Here is an 18,439-nt window from a genome sequence, read left to right on the forward strand (position 1 = left end):
GTGTTGTATTTTAAGGGCCGTTTGCTCATTCTTTAAACGTATTGTTTGACGAGTAGAATAACAGGTGGCACTAGTATCGTACAAAGCTGCAAAGAACAAGTATATTGTATTACTTTCCACATGGCACGAGGACGAAGAGATTGATGAAAGTACAGGTGATGCATGTAAACCATCAATTACCTTCTACTACAAAAAGAAATGTGGTGTAGATGTCAGTGACGCCATGCAAAAAGAGTATAGCGTATCGCGTGTATCAATTCGCTGGCCACTAACCATGTTTTTCTTTGAATTGAATGTTGGTGGAATAAATTCGTTTCTTATTTGGAAAGCCAACAACATGGGAGATAATGAATTCAACAAGCCTACAAGAAAAGACTTCTTGAAATCACTTGGCCGACAGCTTTTTTCGGATCATGCGCAAAGAAGAATAGCTACAAACTATCCAATCGCAAGATCAATAAAGTACCGGCTAGTTGAAATATTCCAACTTCAGTCAATTAGGCAAGAACCTCAAGCAGCACTTGATCAGCGAGGTCACAATAGAGTTTGCGGTATCTGCCCTCGTAGAAAGAAAGGGAAAACTACCGTCTTATGCATCAACTGCAACACTCCGAAATGCAAGGAACATAAGACCATGTACAAACAGCACCGAGCGTGGCCAAGGACCAGCTGCAAACGATAAGGACGGAGAAGGTGATATGTAAATATGAAACTAGTCCAGTGAAATTTAGAACGTATAACATCACCGTTCTAGTAAATCAATGATGTTTTTGTACATTTTTTGTATTTGTAATAATAAAACGTGTGTCAATATGGCGGAGAAAATTTCCTATAGCCCAAATAACTAATGCGGCAATTTGCTCACAGCGCGTGTTCTGGCGTTACTTTGTAAATCAAAGAGTGCAGCAATATGCTAACGTGGCGTGTTCTCGTGTAGTAATAGAAAATTCAAAAACTGTGTAAGCATAACAAAAATTTTCTCAAAATCTTTAGGTTAATCTTTTTTAGGTACTGAAAGTGTCTATAATAAGCTAAGAAGCCAAAATTTCATAGAATATTTTTTTCATTCTCAACAAAAATGTATGAATACTGATATTAACTATCAAAACTTGCGTGAGCAAATTGCCGTCATGGCGTGTCCTCATGTTACAATTGGGGGGCGTGTACTGACGTGTTAAAAGATATCTCTCGAAGTATTTAATAGTTTCAATTCAATTCATGATGATAACTACGTATTTTAGTCAGACTTAGTAACCAGCTGTTTGACGGCGCAATCAGTACCATTCGTTCCAAGGAACACCAATCCACCAAATGTCCCACAGGCACGCCCTATAGAGATTTTCTGATCTGTGTTGGCTGGAAACGTCTATCATGTTTCAGTGGGAAGCCACAATTGCCCTACACATCGTACGTCGCATCAAGATTAAACTACGGAACATGGAATTTATCTGTTTAACTTGGTTAGGGACAATGTAATAAAACAAATACGTGAAAATACTGAAGGATATAGTGTTGGTACAGTAAAAATACTGGTGTTGGGCTATGCGGCTGATATTGCGTTAGTTGCAAATTCTAAACAAGAGCAAAAAGTTTTGGTAGTCTGATAGAAACCTAAATTATGAACATTTCTATAGATAAGTACGGCGTTTGGCCTGGCACCTAGTGGCAGTTCGTGTATGGTAAAAAAAAATAAAAACTATGACATTCAACGTCATGAGGAAAAAGTAAAAATGTAGAGAGATTGACGAAAGGTTTGAATATTTTAGATGCAAATATATACTTTTCAAGAGAATAGAAAATAAGCATGAATTGATAAACCTGGATAAAATGTAGAACTAGACAGAATAATACACGTGGTGAACAAGCTAAGTTTGAAACCTAGACAAAAATAAGTTTTAATACAAATGTATATTCTTCCCAAATTCTTCTATGTATGGACAGCTAGCTTTGCTTCAATATGTTTCTGGCCACCATCGACAATCTTGTTCAAAAATACCTTTAAAAATGCTTTCAGCTCCACGGATTAATAAGGGATTTTATATTTTATACTTAAAAATGGGATGTATGTGTTTTGTATGCCTTGATAACGTTATAATGTTAGCTCAGCTAAAATTTATATATTCGTTAAGAAGTTTGGAAGATCAATTCCTACAAGATTTAATTGAAATATCTCAGTTCTCAGATTAATCCAATCGAGGATATACTTATTACTAAACTAGCGGTTGGAAAACCTTATAATTTGAATGTTTGTCAGAATCATCAACTTAAGAATGAATATTTAGCACGTGGATTCCGTAACAAAATCAGGATAAAGTTGTGAAGTAATTAGGAATGCTTCGGTGACGAACTAACTCATGTGTGATGATATTTTGTTACAGGATAATAGGTTAGCAAACGCCAACAAAGTCCACATCAACAGCTATGGTATCAGGGTTGCCGACACCGGATCACAATTTGGGATGGATGTGTTTTGTTGCGAATGTCACGAGACTGTCCAAACAATTTCTCCTGTGGTTGGTAAATGCTTTTATCATGCCAATAGATGTATTTATAAGTAAAATTAGATTGTTAACATGATAGAAAGCTATTTTGGCTACCAGGTTGGTAAAGAGGTCGAGTTGGAAATCGAAAGCAAAAGTAAAATCAGATCGAATTATTGATAACAACCTGTATAAAAATAATGGACATTACTTTAGGTTCGAAAATGATGACATGGATAAGAGCAAGGGGAAAAAGAAAATTGCGAAGTGTGATAGGCTTGAGATCTTATTTAGTGATGACAAACAGCTTCAAATTCTCCTTTTGATTATAAAATCAGGATAAGTTGTAACGCAAGACGCTAGGAATGCTTTCACGAAACGTAGGGTACCCAAATTTATTCAAGAAAAGATAGCTTTCTTAGGTCTGAATTCTACGATTGATATTTTAGACTGTCATCTTGATCACCCAAGTTAATGTCAATGTAGTGTATGACATATATTTTAGTCTTAGGAGTATTTTTATCTTATTTATTTAGGGAGAAAAAATTTATTTTATTTTATATTTAACTAAGTTATTAAATGTTGACATTGTTTTAATTTCTATGCGTTTGATGTATGTAAATGTAAATGTTTTGGAATTGTTTAAGATCTATATGTATGTATGATTATTGATAGCTAATAGTAAGTTTATATTGTACAATTTAAACTATACCTAGTATATAATTATGTGGGGGAATATATGCTTTATATGTAATTAGTTTTATTAATTTGAAATACTGTAAATATGAATTTGTCTGTCGGAAAGTAGGTCATGATGTATGTATTTTATCATCTTTGATATTAGGTACGGGTTTTTACATAGAATTGTATTTGAAATCTTCTCTGTGTAATGATGTTTTGTTTAACGAAAGGGAAAAAAAGAGATTGTACAGTAAATGAGATATCGAAGTAAGTAACTGATTCAATATTTGAAACCTAGAGCCTTCAATTCTATATAACACAGACCTATAATGTTTATACTGTATTATAGTGTATATTGTTACGCATGTAGCGTATTTTTATATGCTAATATAAAAATAAGTCTTGGAAATAAAGAATAAGAACTGGTAGAAGTTCAAGGTGCCACGGAGTAATAAATGGATGCCGTTAACTGAGAAAACTACTATGCCTTGTTAGAGACATGAAATTTCGTATTTGGACATCTCATTTAAAATAACGAGACGCATGTTTCATCATTTGTTGTTCATTGGTCTAGAAAGGAAGAAAAAAGTTGGAGAAAAGAGCGTCTGCAGTTGCAACTATGATAATAAAATGACAATATGTTGTAAGGTTTTAATGTTAGACATGAAATTTGGTATTTGAACTTCATTTAAAATATTTAAACCCATGTTTTAGAGTTTCTAGATGTTTCACGTAGGACGGGATTAAAACTGGTGAGGGCATTTTCTTAAGGTTCGCAATCCAAACCTCGAGTTTAGGTGAATTCGGTATGAAACCTACAAAATGAAGTGCTTAAAATATTGGCCACATTAACATGTGCAGGCATTTACTTGTTTATTATAAACTTTTGTTAATTCCTTTTATTATTTTCACAGCTGAAGCTATAGCATTATATGGTAATAGGTGTTATAAAATTGTGTATTACATACATGGAATATATCTATATATATAAAAGAGAACGCACAAAATCCTTTGTCCGCTCATCACGCTAATACGGCTGAACCGATTTCTTTCATTTTTGGGGGGTTGTTAGGATTTGGACCCTAGATGGTTTTTATCATATCACTTTAATTTTCAATTACCAGTGTCTTGAGATAATTGACCAATCAGGTGTCAATACGTACAAAAAATCCTTTGTCCGCTCATCACGCTAATACGGCTGAACCGATTTCTTTCATTTTTGGGGGGTTGTTAGGATGTGGACCCTAGATGGTTTTTATCATATCACTTTAATTTTCAATTACCAGTGTCTTGAGATAATTGACCATTCAGGTGTCCATACGTAGAAATCCTTTGTTATTAGTTCATCATAGGTATAAAAATAAACGTATTTATATGCAACCCGCATGACCCTGTGACTCGGCGGGTTAACATAACTAACAGGCGCTATAAATCACTTGAAAGCGAAAAAGTAAAAATTATCTAAGTAACAAAGTTTATTGCGTTCCGGGGTGACCGCAGCGAAGCGGGGTGAACGCTGCTAGTCTTTTATATTTTCAAAGAATGAAATGAATTAAATTGGAACCTCAAACCAACATTTACAACTTCAGTTTATATGTACCTACAAATGTTAGTGACAAGTTTTGCAATACTCTGGTACACAATATACCTGTATTTATTACCGTACAATGAAAGGTGGTGAACATTCAAAGTGTAGCGCTTTGTGCTGAATTGTCTGCAGACATCTTTTGCCAGTTCCTCTATTCCACGCCGATACCGCGTCTTGCCTTAAGTCAGTCACTACTATTTCCACTTCCTGTTGGTTGGTGAAGCATCAAGAATTTCAGAAGTGAACCACGGACTGAAACAGGTAGTAAGCAGAAGGAGCAAGGTCAGGACTATATTCGAAGTATGACATAATATCAATGCCATGAAGTTCCTGAATTTCTTGTTGCGTTTTTAGAGCCGAGTGTTAACATTCAGAACAATTGTTAATAGTATATTACGGATTTCACACAGTTGTAACTTAACTATAATATAATGATGTCTCTTTTGTAATTTTTTAACTACCAATCTTACAGTCAGATATTTTTAAAAAAAATAAAAAAATGTAGACAAAGAATGAATGAATGTTCGTAATTTTATAAAATGGTAATAAAATAACATATATGTCTACAATCTGTCAAGAAGAGGTCAAAATTTACCGTTAGATTCTTGGCCAATTCTATCACTTTACCTCAATCAAGACATTGGTTTTCATATGGATGACCTTTCCGCTTTATAGACGTGCGTGTTTGAGAGAGAGATAGAGGGAGAGAGAGAGAAAAAAGGGAAAAGTGAGAGAGACAGAGAGAGAAAGGGTGAGAGAAAGAGAGGGGAGAAGCTCTCTCGTGACTCTTGAAATCGGATAGCATCGGGTGGGTCATTGAATGGCCTTGAGGGAAAAGACCCAACTTTCGTACGTGACGTGAAAACTTTGTCAAACATTTAACAGCTTCCGAGGCCATAGAGAGGTGAAGTAACCACGCTCTGAGTGAGACGATACCACGTTTGATAAAATCAAGTTTCTTGGATGCTGTGGTTACTTAGCTGATCACATATTTTACTCAATTTCCATTTGCCCTGCGTACTGGTTCACGAGTCTCTTTCACTTAAATTTCCCTTTCCTTACTTATCGAATTATGAGAGACCTTTATATTGGATCGATTTTGGCAAGTAACCTTTTTTATTTAACTGCACCCTTTGAATCTTCTAATTAATTAAGGAGGGAAATACGGAATGACACCTTTAATCCTATTTTTAAGTTAAAGATAAATTTAATAAAATTAAAATTATCAACGATCCAATCACAGTACGGCAGAAGGAGGGGTGTGAGGAGCGTTCAAATTTCTAAACCCAAATTCGAACTAAAATTTCGTGAAACAAAATACAATTTACGAGTGGTTATCCTAAAGATTTAATTATCGTACGTAAGCTATTAAAATATGATGATGAAATTTTGTCAGTGTTATGTTTGGTTCTTATGTGGATGATATTAAGTAAATCAGCTCCTAATGATTGTTATTTTTACAGGGTGTGCCGAAAGTAACCAAAGTGTTAGCTGGATAACATTGAGGCTCCCAGTATGAAAAAAATCCTGCATTTGAAGGATAATCATGCTAGACAAATTCATGACGAGATGAAGGGTGTGTATGGCGATGATTATCCACCTTATGACATCATAGTAAAGTGGAAATGTAAATTTCAAACTGTTCACATTCCCTCACAGACGTCCCAAGATCAGGAGCACCATCCCTGATGGACGATGCGACCACTATGCAGAAACTGGAGTGTTTAGTCGTCGAAGACAGACGTGTAACCATCCAAACGATTATGGATGAGACTGGTCTTAGTTATGGTAGTTTGTGCAAAATTATCCATGACGAACTTCACATGTTGCTGATACCTTTTCAGATGAACTATCTCATTCATCTCCAGCTGCTATCGATAAAGCAAGGGTGTGTAGCTTCCAGATATTGCAGCATCCGCCTTATTCTCCCGACCTCGCACAAAGTAACTTTTTCTAGGTTTCCCCAAATGAATAATCCGTTGCGTGATCGTCATTTTGACAACACAGATGGCATCATTCATGAAGCGGAAGAGTGATTTAAAGCACAATGTGCAGACTTCTATAATGACAGTATCCGTAAAGTAAGGGAACGCCAGTAGCGGATCCAGGGGGGCTATCGGGGCAATCGCCCCCCCAGAAAGGGAGTTTTTTTATTTTATATATAATTAAAACCCATCACAGAGTTTGAAACTGTTTAAAAGTAGCTCTAAGTAGTAGTATTACAACCCACTGCCCCCCAGTAGTGCGTCCTGGGTCCGCCCCTGTGGAACATTGGGATAAATGTGTAAATTTGGATAGTGACTACATAGAGAGAGGTTAACAACTACAAATCACAACAATTCCTGTATTCTGATATTTGTTACTATGATATTTAAAACTTTACGATACCCCCCTCGTACGAAAGAACATGTTTTATCAAGTTTCGATATTGAGATTCACTTTAATTGTAGAGCTCGAAACAAAAGAATCCACGAATTTGATCCTTGAGCAAGTAAATTATTTTTTGCCGATAATAAATTGTGCTGTAAGATTGTGAGTATACTCTTGTAGTTATACAAACACTGTAAGCTCTCTTAGTAACATTACAGAGAATTGCTGGCATAAGTGCAGCTATTCTGTTTCGTATTTTATTGTTAATTATAATAAATTGTAACTCGAGAGTCCCAAATAACTTATTTGAATATAAGCGTGCTATTAATTGTACAATGCCATGATATTGCGAGAAAAGTTACAATAGATTATATAGTATTAACTCCTCCATAAGAAGAATGTTACCCGGAATTAAGTGTTTTTAAGGTGGGAGAGAAGTTTTAAATGTTGCATGCACTGTTATTAGTTAATGAATGGACTTTGTGAGCACCTTTGTGACTTCAGAAGAAAACATGTTTACACCGGACACATATTCATGGCATTAAAAACAGGGCATACGTATAAATAGAGTCCCATTTCTCGGTGATTTCTATCATATTCTTGTCATTCAATTTTCCAATATTTTATTGGAAATTATGTTTAGTGTTGTTGTGTTCTTCCCTGCTACAAGTTATACTTTTTCATTGATTTTCCTTTTGATTGTGATAATTTACTTCCATCCTTTTTCACATTTTATTTTGAAAGTCTCTGTTATATTTCTCCATCTTTTAATGCGCAATATAATACAGGGTAAGAGGACTGATGTGCAATATCGGATACCGGTCAAAAAAGTAGGAAAATGTAAATGCGGGATAACCTGTATGTGAGAAAAAATGCCTAAAGTGGCCCATCTTAACGTTGATACACTTTTTCGCAAGTCACAGAGTGTTGGCTGACACCGCCTGTAGCTCTTCAAGGGTAATGCTTCAAATAGTGTGGTCTGGTAATGTTCTCCTGCAATTTAATCATTGCCTTTATCCTATTACAGCACGTAAGCCGTTTACATGTGTCTTGTTCTTTCAGTTCCTGGTCACAAGTTGCTTGATATGATTTCAGTTTCAGAGACTTCAGCACACGCTGGACATTGTTCGTGATACACAAAACTGGTGTGATAATTCCGGACACACTTTTGCGGACTTCGTGTTACCCGTTCTTGGGCATCACGGATGACCTCCAGAAATCTGTTTTAGTGCTCTAAAGGCTTACCAATTATTGTTTACTGGTAAAAATGTTAAAGTTAAGCTGAGATGCATCTCTCCAGGCGTTTAGGGTACTACCGCAACTACTGAAGGCGAACTAATGCAGTTATAGCTCTCAGGGGGGCGGGGAAATTTTTGCTGTTGGGTAAATGTGAATTCTTTGAGGTTTCTGCATGATTCCTGTGGCTTAGATGTGAAATCTGCTACGAGGAAGATTGGTTAAATGGAATTCCCAGGTTATATTTTCTGCATATCTAATGCGAATAATAAGAAACTCATTCTCTAACAATTATCCAATTTTCACAAGATCTGGACTGAATATCCTTTACGTGTAAAGCTTACCAATTACTTATGCTAAAATGTATTGAAATCGGTCTAAGATAAGGGACTGAACTAAATTTCAACTACACCACTAGTATATCTACATAATAATCATTAAAAATTACTTGTGAAAAGATGGTATGATGTAACAACAAAATCTAAAGGATAATCAAGAGCGATGATTCTATTTTTCAAGTTTGCAGGCGAAGCGTGTACGGACAATAACGTGATAAAACAGTACACGAATATTACTGTACTACTACAAATTCAAAGAAATGGAGTTTTGGAGGAAATACACGTGTATGATTCTTTCTGTTTTGTACCTTTCCTAATTAAAACATCTGTATAGAAGGCGTAAATACAAACATACGAAGGAAAGGCAACATCTATCTCTTTCTTTCCTTTTTTTCTCTCTCTCTATTCTCTTTCTTCTTCTTTATATATTCTCTTTCTTCTTTCTTGTCCCGTCATTTGTTATTTGTTTTATTTGCTTACCTTTCAGTTTGGAAAGCTGATGGTTGCTGACTATGGTAGAAAAGCAGCAGGTTTTTCCTGTTCTAAAGGGGCTGTGCCAGTTTCCTAATTAGCCCAGAGCATTGCATTTTGTTGTACAAAGATGTTGTTTCAACTTCTATTTTACCCATTTCCTTTCTCTCTCTATCTCTTTGTATTTATCTTATATTTAAGATAGTACAGTAAAGAGAAGAATTTGTTACAAATTATACATAGAAAAGTATAAAATAAAAAAAGTTACCTACAAAAGTAGAAAAATGGGAGGAGATAGGGAGATACACACAGTATTTTACAAAGTCTCATATAAGTAATCATAAAAAGCTGGAAACGGAAGCGTAGGAGGTAGAAGTAACAAGCATAGCAAGAGGATAAATAAAAGTATGAAAATACGAGGAAATATAAACGTTACGAGTATAATTATACATCAACAGCTAAACTACTAGCTTCTGGTTTGACTTTAATTTTACAAACAAACAAACTAAAGAAAAATAAAAGAAATAAAAAGTAAAGAAAAGATAGAACCCCGTTCCACTCAGGACAAGTCAATACGCCTAGTATTGTTCACGAAGGCAGACGAAACAGACGTTTATTGACAAGATACGAGAAAGACAGAGCTCTTGGAATATAAACAAATGACTTACATTGTTCGAAAGGAGAGAACTCCATATTTACTTTCGTGAGTAAAATTAAATACTGCCCATGGGCGATGGGATAGTAGTAGAGCAGTCATTTCTGGTCCGATGAGTACCTATACGATCTCAGATTGCGCAAACTGAGGATTATTATGGCCAAACGTTGGTGCGCTGGTTTCCTCTGTGTTTTCCCGTTTTATTCCATTTCCCTAATTTACCATTTTACGTGTTATCACTATCTCCGTTTCCCTTATGGTCCAGTAATTATACGAAATTTTTGAAAAGAAAAAGTCATACAAGAAAGGGCATTTGTTTGTAGGAGCATTCTATATAGCTTTCTAATCCAAAATTATATAAATTATGTATTTATTTAACAATTACCAGATACAGCTCAGAGGCCATTTTACACTGGATATCTAACAACAACAATAACAATGGAAAGGGTTTGGGAGGTATCGGCCAGGGCTTGTTTAGTAGGTATCATCCCGGCATTTGAATAGTAGGACTGAGGAAAACACTGGAAAATCCATCAGGATGGTCGTCAGCGGGAATCGAGCCCGCGACCTCCCGAATGCCAAGCCAACGCTCAATCACTTCCACTACTTCGCTCAGTAGAGCTTCAGCTTTATCCAAACATAAAAATTATGTTCATATTGCCATACTGAGTTATGGTCATATTGGGAAATGACTAAACTCTGAAGTCTTCTTCTTCAGTGATGATTTGGAAGACGGTGTGACTAAGAGTTTCTAGAAAATCATTATCGAGATGATATCTGACATGAAACAATCACTGGTATGTGGTTATAGCTCGAACATTTTATGCAATCAACATTGGTTATATAAAATAAAAAAGAAACATATAATACTATGAAAATACCTATTTCTGTCTCACAGTTTTCATGTGAGAAATGCATAATGAAGTCTTTCAAACTTTTGAAATAAAAGTTAATAATTACACTAGTTAACAAATTTAAACTTTTTGTTTGTTACATGAGAAAAATCACCTGATCTTAAAGGAACTTTTTGCGCTGAATTCGAATATGCACTCGGTTTCTCTCCATCACGTACAGTTTTCCCGTAACAGAGGGATTTTCGGGAAATTCCCTCAAAAATTTCCCTTTTTCAGATATTTTATTCCCCTAGCTCCTGTCCCCTTACATATAGTAACATTATACCTAAGTATACCTTGATTTATATTTAATAAACCCTAAAAATTTCGTAAAAATCGTTTTGTTCTTTCTAGAGAAATAAATATATTTGTATGTATACTGTGTGCACTGTTTATTGCACCTGATAGTAATGCTTTCAGATCTCCTGAGTTGAAGTAAAAACGATTTGCTTTATTACTACAAACACAGACATAAAAATGAATATTTACAATAGTCAACAACACACTTGTATTGCTCTCTGTAAATTAGAAACGTGTATAAAAATAGAATGTACTTCCAACGTATATTTTTTTAAACGTACAGTATATATATATCTTAATACATATATATACAATTCTCCAAGTTTTTTCGTTTTGTTCATGAAATGGTTATCAATATTTGTTATCAAATGTAACAGAATGCAAAAGAAAGAAAGAATGGAATACAGACTCATTGTTGACAACAATGAACTAATGCAGTCTGAATTTTCCACTACGGTATCGTTTCAGCTCCTCTCCCCGCGCATTTCTTTCTTTCTTGTGTTCTTGACACCTGGTGAGGGAGTTTTGTACATTTTTATATTGACGTGTGGTTTAACACTACTTCACTTTCAAAGTTGTCTTTGCTGCTAAGAGTGCTTTCATGTTTGATCTTAACGGCATTATACCCAACTAAGATCAGAAGTTTAGTTTGTGATCAGTACAATGGCGTCAAGAGGAAGGCGTTCGTGTGTTAACTCACCAAATAGTTTTTGTTATGTGTGTGGCCAGTTTGTAGTTAAAGGACAGTGTAGATCCATTACGCCATCGGTGAAACTAGCATTTCGGATGTCGTGTGGGAGATCAGGACAAAACTTGGGCACCCAACATAATTTGTGCGTCGTGCTACGTCACTTTACTTGCATGGGCCAAAGGGAAACGGAGGTTCATGAAATTTGCTGTACCAATGGTGTGGAGAGAACCCACCAACCATCTGGATGATTGTTATTTTTGTCTCACAGTAGTTAAGGGACATTCTAAAAGAAAAGCAAATACACAATAAGTTATCCCAACGTTAAATCCGCAATTAGACCTATTCCGCACGGGGATGAATTTCCACTTCCCGAACCCCCTACCAACTAGGAAGAGATATGGCCAAAAGACTCTGATGATGATCATGACCTTGATGAACCATCGACATCAACATGTACATCCAAGGATCCAACGTTCATCCCTGACTGTGTTCGCGAGCCACATTTCATCCGGCAATGTGAACTTAATGACCTAGTCCGTGATTTGCACCTGACAAAACAAGAGGCGGAACTTCTGGGATCAAGGCTCCAGCAGTGGAACTTATTGGATGCAGAAACGAACATATCAGTGTACAGGAAAGGGCATGTTCAATTTTCAAGCTATTTCTCAATGCAAGATAATGTGTGCGTATGTACGGATATAAATGGGTTGATGGCGGAGCTAGGAATTCCTTACGTTCCAGAAGAATGGAGGTTATTTATCGACGCGTCAAAGGTCAGCTGTCCTTTTACATAATGGAAATAAAAAACCTTCTATACCACTTGCGCACTCAGTGAAGATTAAGGAATCCTATGACACCATGTCAACTTTGCTAAATCTTATAAATTACAAGGACCATTGTTGGCAAATATGTTGTGATCTCAAGGTAGTTGGTATTTTATTAGGACTGCTGTGCGGTAACACGAAGTACCAATGTTTTTTTATGTTTATGGGATAGCCGAGCCGACATGATGAGATTATGAAGTGAAGGAATGGGAACCTAGAGTGAATTACGTACCTGGAGAATGCAACGTCAAATACGCTCCTTTGGTAGATCCTAATAAGATATTACTACCGCCACTTCATATCAAGTTAGGACTTATGAAAAACTTTGTCAAAGCCATGGACACATCTGGTGAAGGTTTCAAGTATTTGCGAGATAAGTTCCCTAACCTGTGTGATGCTAAGATTTCGGCGGGAGTGTTTATTGGTCCCCAAATTAGGAAATTAATGCTTGATGATAGCTTTGACAGCAAGTTAAACAGTGCTGAGCTAGCTGCCTGGACAGCATTTAAGTGTATTGTGCGCAACTTTCTGGGCAATAACAAAGCTGAGAGTTACACAGAAATCGTACAGGACATGATACAGAAATACAAAGAGTTGGGTTGTAGGATGTCTTTAAATATCCACTTTTTGCACTCCCACCTCAGCTTCTTTCCTGCTAACCTAGGTGCTCTCAGCGACGAACAGGGGGAAAGATTCCACCAAGATATAATGGCAATGGAGAAAAGGTACCAGGGACGATGGGATCCTTCAATGATGGGGTACTATTGTTTGGGTCTTGTTAGAGAATGCAACATTTCTTACAAAAGAAGGAAGTAGTGTACGTTTTTGTAACCCAATGGAAGTTTCATATATTGTGATAGTTTTGATTGTCTTTTCATGACCTTTTGGTACATTTGTATTATTGTTTATTGTAAATTGTTACACTTGTAAATTATATTGTATTATATTTTATATATGTGTTTGTGGTAATAAAGCAAAACGTTTTACCTCAACTTAAGAGATCTGAAAGCATTACTATAAGGTGCAATAAACAGTACACACAGTATACATACAAACATATTTATTTCTCTAGAAATTATAAAGCGATTATTACGAAACTTGGAGGGTTTGTTAAATATGAATCAAAGTATACTTAGGTATAATTTCTATGTTAGTATATGCAAGGGGACAAGATCTTGGGGTGTAAAATAAACGAAAAGGGAAATTTTTGAGAGATTTTCCCGAAAATCCCTCTGTTACGGGAAAATCGTACGTGATGGAGAAAAACCGAGTGCATATTCGAATTCAGCGCAAGAAGTTCCTTTAAGAACAGGTATTTCCTTTTATGTAGCAAAACCTTTGTTAACTAGTGTTATCTAAAGTCTTGAAGGTGGTCACTTATATTTTTTCTTATATTATGGTACACTGACATTTTGACTAATTTGATCATCCAACTTGCGGCTTAACTGACATAGCACTTCTAAAATTAAATTATGTTCACCATTTATCAGTGTACATTGGGTCACAGAAATTCTTGATGTACAAAATGCGTGAGATAGGCAACCCAACTAACGCCTGCTCCAAGATTAATTACGCCTGGTACAGTAGCTAGAATAACAGCGTGGAGTTGCCCCCTCCTGTTAAAAGAACAAATCCGTTAAGAGTATTTTCATGCAGAAGTAGAGTGAAACGCTGACTGACGAAATGACAAAAGGGAGTATTTGGATACTTGAACTGACAGTACTTCTTGTTTGTATGATACCCACATAAAATTATACATGACCACTTGAAAAAATATACAGATACCCGAGACGCCGAAGAGAAGATAACAATCGGCGGACTTATTTAATCTTATAATTAACTCAAATGAGGATTATACAAACAAGTTTACTTAGGCCATATAACTATACATATCCGTGTATCAAATAATATACGGATAGATTATGCGGTATATATGGTAGGTTATTTTCATTTAACTAACCTAAAGTTTTGCGCGGAGTTTCGCGCTAGTCCTACCTGCAAATCAATGAAAAGTATGGTTGGAACGTTTTGGGGGAAACAATCCAACCCCCAATTAAAATTTTGGGGGTCTAACAGGGCGTGAACTCCTAGGTAAAGGCGCGATACTGATTCATACGTAATACTACTTCGAAAGAAGAAATTGTTGATTTCATTATTCGTTAAATAATTTTTGAAAATACTAACTATTGGTAACTTATTTGTAAATTTTAAAAAAGCAAAATTTGATAACACTCAAACGAGTTGGAGAACTTATTCCTTATTAACGTATTTACGTTAAGTTACAAATATAACTGAGGGTTCATGATTTGTATAATATTTGTCAAATTATTAAAACACAACGAGAAAATGGGACAATATAGTGTCAATAAACAACTTAAAAATGCACCAAATTAACGGACAATATCAAATATAGAACCATTCACAGAAATAACTCTGTAACTCATTTTCTCCATTAATTTTCTTTCCTTTATTTTCAGGATTACTTCATCACTGAATTTATCTACTGGAGATTATATTTCATTTAGCAGCATCCAACTGGAACTCAGCCTTGTAAATGAAACATTCTAAGAAGATTAAACAGCGAAGGCGGGAATCGAACCCGGGCCACCAGATTAGAAAATCTAAAATTCTAACCACTCATCTAAAGCTTTACTTCTTCCGGCTCGCCTAAATAAAGAGCGTTTTCTGTTCTCTCAAAAGAGGAGCTTGTTAATAGTCAGATTGATTGGCAAAACACAGCATCAAAGGGCATTATATCACTGTATTCACTAAATTATCAACATTACAGATTTTTTAAAAAACAAAATATAAAATGGAAATAAGCGTACTGAAGTTGATAGGAAAAGAAGAGGTAAGGATAAGAAATAGTGATAGAGAAAGGATAAGAGAGATTAGTGTCCGAAAGGAAACGAAAGGTGAGAAAGAAGGTGTCAGCTCCTGGACAATATTAATATCGAAACTTCGGATGCCTAAACAGAAATTAAGTGGGATTTTTTTTTCACCACGATACGCTTTCACCACGATAGTAACACGCTTTCTTCGGCTAAAAGACTTTGTATTATGTATGCATTATATTGATATTTTAACAAAATATAATACCAATATAAAAAAAAAAGAATAGTTCCTATTTACAAATATTGGTTGAATGGATATATGGAACGTGTTGGAAATGGAGAACGAAAATATTATTATTTCTAGCAGTAGGAGTAACAGTGAATGACGTTCGAATAATTACCCGGAAACAATATTGTTTCAGACACATTTATGACTTATACTAGGCCCTAAGCATGACCCTTACGGGTCGTATTAACGAATTGTTTGGTAGACACGATACGTTTTCCACTACAGTAAGAATCAAGGTTATAGACAGACATGTGACGTCATTTTGCTAGTATTTCCTTTGTGAAGAAAGCTGTCCCCACTCTAACTTGTAAGACCGAAAGAAATTGAGCATTTTGCATTTTATTACACATCGGAAATATGCATATTGTAGTTCATAAAAACAGCTTACCACAGCGAGAATCTAACCCGGGACTTCTGAATTACGAAATCATGCTCACGCCACTACGCTAAGACTTCTCTGTTTAGTAAGATTCAAAAAACACTTGTTTATGAAGCAAATTGTACACGTTTACGATAACGAAGAAATACACTGATTTCTGTCATGATAAAACACTACACTGGAGAGACTTCGATTTTAAATTTTAAAAAAATAGACATATATTGCAACAGAGCAAATTTTTTTCTGATTCACCGAAAGTATCCAATTACAAATATCAATATCCAAAAATGCCTCAAGTTCTTTTTTCACTTACAAAGAGAAATCAGACTTTTGTAAATTAACATCGGAGCCATTTTTTGCAAGGTGATTGTGAACATTTAAAGTGTTTATATTACAAAATGGGAGAGGGCAATGGCCTAATATAGCATAGAAAAAGTGTCTTAAAGTTTTCGACTCGCCGCATATGTTGTACGTTGCCCAAGTTTTTAAAGTGACGGCGTGGCAGAGGCAGAAGCGTCTGTGACTCACCTTCTAAGGGTTAAGGGTTTAATTCCCGCGGGTGTCAACTTTTTTTTTTTTTTTGCTTCAAGCAATAAAGCAGCCACTTGTAGCTGCAAGTAAAATGTTACTTCTCCATATGTTTATAATGAATTAAAACGATAGAAATATTCAAATCAGTTGTAAAATCTTTCATTATTTCATGGTAACTAGCAATGGCGCCGATCCTGGTCCCGCCCAAAGATCATGTGAGCCCCATGTATTTTTATGAATAGACCCTGTGTATTTTGTATTATTATATGTATTGTTGTATATATTTTTTTAATGAATGGGCCCCCAAAATTTACAGAGAAATCTGCGCCGTTGGTAATTCGCATTTCGTAAATATTGATATCACGAGTTATATTATGGTTGCCACGGTCGTTGTATAAAAGATGTTCTTATGCTTCATTTCTACATCTGTTCACAGTGTGAGTATCACAAGCACGGGCACAAATGGCACTGGGGTTGAGGGGGACATGTCCCCTTAAATGTTGGAACTGAGGGATTCTGCCTGCAATAATCCGATTTGAAATGTGTTTTTTGGGGAGAAATGTGATGAATTGTGACGATTGCCACAAAGAAAAATGAGATGAAATTGATATTCCCCGAGAAAAATCATTATATCTGCCCTCCTCACATTGTTGAAGACAACTGTGCTCCCTGATCCTCCACAGTATTGATTTTCAACATCATAAATATTTTCAACATCGCTTTATGGAAACGGTCTTACCCGTCCGCTCCCCCAATATTGGAGACAGATTTTCGCCGCTTAATAGAAGGGGAGTAAGGGGTAATCTCCTTTGGTTATAGTAACATCCAGTATTACCAAAGAGGATTTCCTTCTCATCACCTTTGTAATTTTCACACTGTCAACAGATGTAGGCACGAAGCGTCAAGAATATTTCTTACACAACGACTGTGGTAATTATAATATAACTCGTGATATCAATATATTTACGAAATAGATTACATGGGGACAATTGGGAAACACGAATTGCCTTATTTTACATATACAATATCTATACACAATTTCAATCCCTTCGGACTCCTTCCCGTACTTCTACGATAATATTTACTTCTTCCGGAAGAGGCCTTGGCCCTAATACTGTTTCTCCGCACAAGCTAAAAACACGTGTTTGCTTATTTTCTGTGTAGTGTCCCTACAAATTTTTCGTTGCAACCATGCATTTCTTTATAATTCGTAATCAAAGGTTTGGAATTTTTTTTTTTTTGGGGGGGGGGATACGAAACACATACTGCCTCATTTTATGTATACAATATCTTATTTGTGCACAATTACATTCACTTCAGTCCACTACTTCTTACTTTTTGGGTAGTGGATTTTGCATTCTAAAACAGTTTTTCAGCAGAAAGTGAAAAAAGAAAAACAAATATTCGTTTCCTTTTTGCGTATTGTCCCTACACAGAGTTTCGTTGCAACTCTTCAGGACCTTTAGGCACTTCTGACGTAGCCCTACTGTTATTAGCAATTTTGATATTTCATAATCTAAGGCTTTCTGCAATCCGTGTCCAGCCATTCCTTTTCTTTTTTTTTTTTTAAGGAAAATATGAAACACGTATTCCCTCATTTCGGGTCTAAATATCTGTGCAGAATTTCGTTCGCATCGGTCCACGTTTTGATTTTCGGGCGTCAAATTTCAAAATTTTGGGTGGGGGTTTTGCTAATCAAAATTGCTAATTTGGTGGGTGCTTCTATTTTCCGAAAATTCACTCTATTACTTTCCTACATTAAATGCTATAAACAAAAAGCGTACATCAGTATAATGAATATTTTATTTTATCTCGAAGGATGTATATCTTTAACATGTATTAGTGAACTTTTAGAATTTTCTCAGTTTAATTTCTATGT

Source organism: Thermobia domestica, chromosome 2 (assembly GCF_964235325.1).
Source record: "Thermobia domestica chromosome 2, izTheDome1.hap1.1, whole genome shotgun sequence".
Classification (NCBI taxonomy): domain Eukaryota; kingdom Metazoa; phylum Arthropoda; class Insecta; order Zygentoma; family Lepismatidae; genus Thermobia; species Thermobia domestica.